We start from the raw sequence: 8,712 nt of genomic DNA, 5'->3' as shown, positions 1-8,712 counted from the left end.
CAGGTGCCTCTTCTTCTCATGCCTCTTCTCCATGTGTATCGTCCTCTGGAGCCTCTTCATCTGTTGATCGGTCAATCTCATAAAGGTCAGGATCAAAATCAGGATCGATGTTGTCTTCCATTACTGACACATCTTTCTCTATCTCCAGTTCAACTTCGATCTCCTATTCATCTGATTCAAAAAATCAGTCCAGAGCCTCTCTGACAGTAAATTGCCTACTCATTGTGGTCTCAGAGTGAAATGAGAACAAGGCACAAATAGAGGTTTATATAGGGTGTCTGTGAGGAGACACGATACACTGTTTATTCTGTAAAGTGTGGTTCGCATGGAGGGATGGGCACATAAGCACGGGAAAGAGATCGGTTCCCATAACAAACACCTAATTGTTTAGTTTGAAATGTGTAAATCTGTATATATGGGGCCTCTGAACAGGTATGATACATTGTTAGGTCTAGAGAGTGTGGCTCCCAGGTGGCCGCATAAGCGTGAAAAAAAGACAGGCTCCCATAAATGTCACATGGGTGGTTGGGTGTGCATGGGGATATTTTCCATCTAATGAATGAACATAATCTAGTATTACCATTCATTTCCTATGCCGGTCAATTTTGACCAGCAACACCACAAGTGTTACAAAGTTGATTAGACCACTCAAAATTCAATGAAAGTAGTGATCAACAAGTTTAAATGTTCAAACATCTAGTGTGGAGGATATCATAAAGCCTCGGGGCAATCAGAGGAATAATTTAATGTGTAGGATTTCATGAAGTTGCAAATCTGTCAGATTTGACCCGGACAGCATAGGAGGGTTGGACCATCATGTATAAAAGGTTAACAAGCACTTTTCAAACTACAAACGTTTTTTTATGACAGCAAATAGTATAATTTATGCGTAGGCTGACTGCATTGTATTTTTAGTTGAACAGTTTCTCATTTGATCACCAGAGGGCAGCACAGCTCATCATTTTTTCATGTCAAACTGCTGCACACTCCTGTACAGGCTGCTGCTTGTTAACAAACATAAGAAATTGGGTCATTACCAAATGGCTTAACTTGGTGGTTAATGACTGTATAACAGATTAATAACGGTTGAAGAGACGCGTGTTGTCGCCTCATATATGTCAATAAGTCTAGTGCCACTTGGATGCTGCGCTTGCCTGATGAAATCACTCCGTATACTCTTGAGGAGGAGGCTGAAAAATCTTGTGTTTCCGGGTGAAATCACTGCTCAGAAGTTTTGTGCCGGTGGTATGTGGTTGCTGGAAGGAAGCCGGCTGCCCTCCATGCCTCAACCGGAGAACTGCACCAATCAGCTTCAGACAGACAGATGAGATCCAGAAGAAAGGGGGTGGGACTTTCACAATAAAAGCCTCATAGGATCACTTTGGAAAAGCAGGCAACTGTTTCAGTCAACTAATAAATCCCACACAAAAAGTACTTAGCATGTACCCCCGTCGTGTGCGGTTTGTCGTTTTCTAAAATAGTGTACAGTTATTTTTTTCATTTGAACAAACTGAGGAATAGAGTGACAATCTATAGGCTGCTGTAGTTATGACGTGGAGACACATTGATTCACAGCTGTAAACCCTAAATTCTGGTTGGCATTGTAATTGCTCTGAGAGGTCATAGGATTCATAAGAATGTAACAGATCCCATGGCTGCTGTGGCTGTCTGTTCAGACCAGGTTACAGACACATGGTCCTGAAGATAATTAATTGTAGCCCCCATCTTGCAGACCTGTTTTTCTTAACACAAAATATGTATCTGCATGGTGAAATATCCAGTAAAACAAAACTGTTGTATAGTGGTGTTTGTGGAATGTTTTGTTTTGTTTTGTTTTGTTTCTCCCTGGATGGCTATTCAAGATAAAACAGTGTTCTGTTGAGTGTAGCCTGCTCCTCGGGTAAGTTATTCATGTGTGGTGTATTTCTGAGATCGGATCATGATTTAGCTGTGTGTTATCTTTTCTTTTTTTTCTTTTCGTGTCTTTGAAAGTAATCAAAGCACGCAGTTCAAATATTATCTACACACACAGAGTCACTGTGAACGAAATAAAATATGTCCAATATGTAATCTGATGATATTATCGTTTCAGGTCGTTATGCTCTATTTCCTATACTGTTTATACAAGGAAAACAACAAAGGCCATTCAAGATTAGGGTGGATTTGTCTTTAATCGAAACGGTTCGCCAATGTTGCTGCCGGTCATCACAGAGGGTTTTTATTTTGAACATGTTGAGCGGAGGTCCTGCTTCTCTGTTCCTCTCTCAGACTTGACAGCGGTGGCGGAGGGAGCGGAGGGACAGCAGGCGGAGGAAAAGCAGCGGCACTGGTTCACCTTCTGAAACAAACAGGAAGCAGGACCGCGCTCCTGTCCACCTGCGAGATCCGTGTCCTGCGTAGGGAGACAGCTGGGCGGCGGGGTCGTGTGTCACAGACTTTTTTCCATATGAAACTACTCTGTCGCGAAGACATCACGGCAGCATTAAGTTTCAGCTGTTGGTCCGACACATTCTTCAGCAACCTCGCACCATACAGTGACTAAAGGTAAGTCCTCACTTGTTCTTTCTTGTTATGTGCTTGATATCAGCTCCGTAGCCCACCTCCCACTTGCCGAGCGAGGACCTCACGCCAAACTCCTTTTATCAGTCTGTCAATTAAATGTCGATTTGCTTAATCATAACGCTGCCCCGGAGAAAATACCTCGAGAACTTCTTCAAATGTATAGCAGCCGCGTTTGAACGCGACATTTAACCGACAGACCGTTTATATTTAGACAAAATTAATCTATTGTAAATGTATTTTCCGGTATTGCCTTAAAGCAACGTTCACTAAAATAGATTGTGACGGGCGGTGTTTAAGTTGTAAATGTCACATATCAAGTGTTGTTCCCGTATATATTAAGTATAACTATGCCTAATATACCAAGAGACCCCGAGGACTGGTAAAGGATTCAGCTTTGGTTTAAAGAGCTCTGCCTTCAGCAGCTAACCAAGACAACAACAAAGTAAATACATTTGTGTGTGAGTTTGTTCTGTTCTCCCTCCATACGAGAACAGAGTGAAGCATTCCGGAGTGATTACCCCTCAAGGGACGTGGATCTGATAAGTGCTCTTATTGTAACTGTGTTGGTTTTGGCCAAAGGAGTTTGTGTTAAATTCTCTTATTTTGACAGACGCAGGTCTGGACGTTGTAGTTAGCTTCGTCGCAGGTGCTAATCTCTCATATTGGACTTTAGTGTTGAAGTTGATGTGAGTTCATATGATGAGTCCTCCTCAGGGGTCATGTGAAAGAATCCTATCTGCATTTTTTTTTTTTTTTTTGATTATTTAATCTGAACTGTAGTGGGATCATCAATTTCAACTATTACTTTTCTCATTCTGATAAGGATCATCTTGCTCTTCATCTGATCCCTGGGCCCCGGCCCTCATTTTAGAAATCAATAAAACCATACGTAGTCTTAAAAATAGTATAACACACTGCACTGCGTCATTGATGACAGCTGTGTCTGTTTTGCTGAAAGAGGATGTGAAACTTTTTAGAGTAATTCATTTAGTCAGCTTTTCTGCACTATCCATAAAATCTTGTTTTTTTTGGTCAGAGACAGAGGTCAGGGGCTAAATATCATTGGTAGAGATGAATATAAAATGCTGAAGAAACATTTGGAAACAGCAATAATGCACGTCAGGAGTCTGTTTTGAAGTATTCAGTGAATAGTTGGCTAACTTGATGGTTGCTACTTTACAAGAATTGTCATCTTGAATTCTTGTTGCAGCATGTCTTGAATCACAGCCCTCCTCTTTCTCAATGAAACAAGAAGGCCAATTCCAACTGTTTTCTACGTTTCCTACCTGTCATGCATGTGGAGACCGTGACTGCTTTTGTGTGCGCTTACGTCTTTGTGTTTGTCCTTACATATCCTCAGGCTCAGTATTCCTAACAGCCCCTGTGCTCTTCATTCATGTTAAGGCAGAAATGTTTTGTCAATCATTTAAGCTCAGACTGCATCAGTAGGTCTGAGGTTACAATGTCGGGTAACACAAGGAAAAAGTAACAAAAGCAGCTGAGCTGACATGTGCGTGCCCTCATGTGTACTTAGAGCTGTGTTCAGTATTTAGCTTGAGGATTTTTCTGTTTTATAATGTGATGATTTTTCATCCGGTAGATATTTTACTCTACTATTTCTGCAAAAGCTACTTTCCATTTCATATTTTTGGCTGTATTAGAACATTGCTGGAAGTGGTGCAAATCAGTGAGCTGCACTGCTTTATGGCAATATTGGATATTGGATTACAGGACTTAGTTTTCTATTTTAACCAAAAAACCAGAAACACTGTCTGGTTTTTGGATTGTTTAATTTACCAAAAAAATAATTTATCACAATATAATGATATTCATATACATTAAACAGAAGTATGGCAGTGGACTTAACCATGTTTACCACCCTGACCCTGAAACGTGCTCTACAGGGGCACTAGGCCAGCAATTGTAACTGGTCTTTTATGTAATGTGAGACTCAGTCTGACTTTTCCTGTTCAGTTGTTCATAGATGTAAAACACACAAACACACCTATCTGTAAGGATATTCTGACTGTTGTTGTTGTTTAGTTATAATTGATAGAGCTATCATCTCTCTGACAGTTAGGCAGCCATTTAAAGGCATTTTCCAAGTATTTACACACATTCCCGCCTGTGCCATCCCACACAGTTAATTACTCAAACTTGGACGGATGCTTGCAGAAAGAGAATCTCACAACTTGTTTCAAAAGAGGAGAATTTCCCAAGACAATTAGCCAATACTTGCTGTTAGTTTAGGTTTGTATTGGCACAGGAAGCACTACTACTTTCCATTTGATGAGTTTGAATTTGTTATTTTGATCAGGCAATTGTCCTGGCTGCTCTTTGTTGGGCGGGGTCTGCTGTCAGGCCCCTTCTGAGGTAAAGTTGTCTGATAAGACTTTCTAACTGACGTCATTACACAGACATGAGCCAACAATGCAGCTATTTACTCCAAGCCAGATTTAGTCCCAGAGCAGGCCTCTCCGAGAAGCTGGGCACAAATGAAAGCAGAATTCTAAATAAGTGTGTCGGGGGGGAAAAAAAAAAAAAGTTTTGTAACTGTGGTGACGTCTATTTCCTTCATCACTGGCCTTTCAGAGTTTAACACTAAAGTGAGGTCATTTTAGTGAAAGGTTTCTGATTTGTGTTGGGGTTTAGGATTGAGCTACCTGAATGTAAGCGGCTATTTGGGGCTGAATTAAGAGGAGAAAGAGAAAGGTGGACTGTAGCGGGAGAACAAAAACATGGTTTTGCTCTCATTGACCAACAGTACATTGAAATTAGGGCGTAAAGCCTTAAGCCTGTACGTAATACAGCCAGACTTACTTCATATGCAGCAGTGTGCTTGTTGTCAGTGATCAGAACAGTGATACATATTATTGGTGGTACACTGATTCACTTAGCTCAAAGACTCCTCGTCTGTGACCATAAAACTCATCAGAACAACAGGCATCTCTCTGTAAGGTGAAACTGAACATACTGCACAGTATGCAAGTTCTTGGATCGGTGATCGGTTTTTCATTGTTTTGGCTAATGTCCACCATGTTGGATTTCAATTGATACAAGGCCAATGAGGAAAAAATGCTGACTTTCAACTCTAAGGGTGTTCACATTCATACTGGGTGAACAGTGTGGGAAAGTTTAAAGTCAACACCTCAATGTGTTTGTTATTGTTGTAATTTTAACTCCAACGTGCTTGAGTCCACTGTCTTAATACTAAATGGCCGCACTGTATATACAGCAGCTGTATATTACAATAGTACTGGAGATAGAATAGCCAGGGTTTAAATCCAAGTAAAAGATGAGAGATTGAGGGGGGGAAAGGTGGATTTAAAATGCCTAATACGACAAATGATTATTAGAAGTGTATTTGCGTACTGTGTCAGATAGGTGCTGCGTGTATTGACCTAATGGTCCTTGACTAGAAGATTTTTTTTCCTGACAGTATGTTCTCTGCTATTGAGTTTCTGTCTCACTGATTGCCTGCTGTGTTTGAATAGAGCTAAATGCTGCTGGAGCTCTGAAAGGGAGCATTATTTAACTGCATAGAGAGTGAGCTGTGGAGTAGCATTAGAGAAAAGGTTGTTTTTTGTCTCCAATGCATTTGTTATAACAACACTTTCAGATGAAACGCCTACAGACCCACTTTTGCAACCTGATTGCATGTTCTATTGTCTGTGTCTATGGAGTGGGACATCTGTGTGTGTGTGTGTGTGTGTGTGTGTGTGTGTGTGTGTGTGTGTGTCTGTGTGTCTGTGTGTGTGTTTGTGTTGCAATTCTTGTCACTTATTATTAGTGATTAGTGAATTTTCTTTTTCTCCCTCTCCGCCCCTGCATCTATCTCCCTCTCACTCTCTCACACTCATTCACACTTCCTGCTGCTACACTTTTAAAGTAATTAACCCTCATTACAGTGAAAGGCTTGCGTAACATCCTCTGAGTGCATGGTATGAAAGGGAGTCGGAAAACGTGTTGTGTATGTGTGTTTTTTACTTTGTGTGAATGTGTACAAGCTGGCTTTCACAATTTTACAACAGTCTTTTTTTAAGCCTCACAATCTCTCTCTGCCACCAGCACTGAAAAAGGAAAGGCAGCCGCTCTAACTGCACCCTATAGCTTATTATAACACTATACATAGAAATGGAAAATGCCATAGCAAGAAATGTGACTGACTGTTAGATGAGAACGACCCGCTGGAATTCTCCACTTTACTGCACAGCAGGCCGAGACCTGCCAAGGAATGCAGGGAAGACAGCAGGAGAGAGATAGAGGGAGACGTAATGAGCAGAGAGAGAAATGCCAGAGAAGGTAGGGTGAAATATACAAGAGATATAAATCTTAAATGAGACGTGTGAAGTGAACACAGTAACAACCAAGTTAATAGCTACCTTTTCTCAGTGATTAATTTGCCAAGAGGGTGGTACTACTGTTAACATGACATTGATTACAAATGTACCACTAAAATCAAACCCAAAAGACAAACCATACACAGGATTGTTGAGAAAACAATAGCATACTTTTGGTGTCTTCTTGCATTAAAGGTTGCTAAGCTGTCAATTACCAGTTTTTGCAAGTTTTTGTCCCCCAACTCGTCTATTCTATCGGAAAATCAGATATCAGAGAAGCGTGTTATGCAAGGTGCAATGTCCAGTAAAAACAATAGACACTCATCCAGGAAGGATAAGAAACAAGTCATTTGATTACATATAGTCTAGTTAATTATACACAAAGAAACAGTGACAGTGAAAAGATGTATGCATTTTCCTCAACTTCCTGTATAAAACAAATCTGATGATAATGGGATAGTCTAGATGACATTTGATGTGGGATCAGCATTCTAACAAATTCCTTGCTCACACAAATAACATGGGGACAAGGTTATCATCCTTCTTCTGTCTTTGCATTACATATCTGAGAGGGTTGATACACAGAATTAACAGGCTGTATATTCTTGTAGTCTATTTTTCCTGCACATGTAATGATGGAAACATTCATATTGTATTCTAGTTATTCTCATATTTCATATTCTTATGTATAGCTGTGATACTGATTCTGATATTGGTTTTGTCATATGAGACTTAATATTGTCTGGGATTTTGGTAATGAAGCTAAATGTTGTCTGTCTGGTCCTATTGATTATTTATATAGAAGGGAAAAGGTGTGATTGAGCTCAATCAGATGTAGACAATGTCAGAATGTGAGACGTGATAATGTCATTATGATGTGTCATTTTGAATTAGAATTATTGCAAAACCATTTTGGAACAGGTGTAATCTACCTCAGGTGGTAAATTTATAACACTAAATTGTTGCTGTCGATGAGCAGTAGACTTTGCGATAACACAACCAGGCACCTGTGGTACAACACCTGTTGTTGCAGTGGCTATTAGTATCTTCACAGATACAGCAGCTGGATGTGGTAACTATGGCAGCCCTAGATGCGCAGATAGCATCAGTTCATGCTATCACCCCAGGGGGCTCCAGCTTCCTCTCTGTAACCTGAGAGGGCAAAACCTCAGCTTCACATCTCTATGACCACGCTTCCCTACAGCACAGGTTCCAATTGCTTATGACACATACACACATACACACAGTCTCACACACGTGTTGAGCCTGGTGATAGCTTAATATTCATATGGCCTTATGGTGACATGTGGATACATTCACATGCTGTGCTCGTCCCAACATTCCTGCACCCACGTATCCACAAATAACTGACAACTGGCTCCACTTTCGTGCATATTAACATGTTGATGCTAGTGTGTTTTGAGACTGCACAAGATAACTGAGGTGGGAAGGGGAGTAATAGTTAATTGTCTCACACAAGGTTTAAGTGTATGAGGAACTGAAGATGGGAGGAGGTGTGTCCTCATAGTAACCTGGACAGCATTTAGTATGGACAGAGTTTAGCACAATTTCTTTTCTGGCATGTTAGTGCTGAGAAAATGGAGGATGATGTTTGTCTTGAGCTGTAGTTAAAAACAGGTGTTGTGCGACTTTATGCTGCCGTCATGATGTCATTGTGTTGTCTGGACAGTGTTAAGAGTTTATCTCACTCTCAACCGCTCTTTCCTTTCCACCTGTAAAACTATATGACCTACGACTGAGCTCAGACAGCTTGTGTTTCTGTCTGTATTGTAATTATGATGTGACAGCT

General features: G+C 40.6%; 1 protein-coding gene across 3 annotated transcripts in view; it reads left to right on the top strand.

Moving 5' to 3' along the window:
* Positions 1-1,785: 1,785 nt before the first annotated feature.
* The window catches only part of pik3cb (phosphatidylinositol-4,5-bisphosphate 3-kinase, catalytic subunit beta), a 52,833-nt gene continuing 45,906 nt past the window's right edge, over positions 1,786-8,712 (top strand). The window contains exons 1-2 of one of the 3 annotated variants that reach the window (XM_037123759.1): positions 1,786-1,900; positions 2,269-2,544. The gene's annotated coding sequence lies outside the window, so the exon portion shown is untranslated. Of the gene's footprint in view, positions 1,901-2,158; positions 2,545-8,712 lie in introns of those variants that run through there. The other 2 variants (XM_037123776.1, XM_037123769.1) reach the window with 2 other exon arrangements.

The sequence above is a fragment of the Acanthopagrus latus genome, chromosome 2, assembly GCF_904848185.1.
Source record: "Acanthopagrus latus isolate v.2019 chromosome 2, fAcaLat1.1, whole genome shotgun sequence".
Lineage (NCBI taxonomy): Eukaryota > Metazoa > Chordata > Actinopteri > Spariformes > Sparidae > Acanthopagrus > Acanthopagrus latus.
Note: the sequence above shows the minus strand (reverse complement) of the source record. Positions and strands in the feature narration are given on the sequence as shown.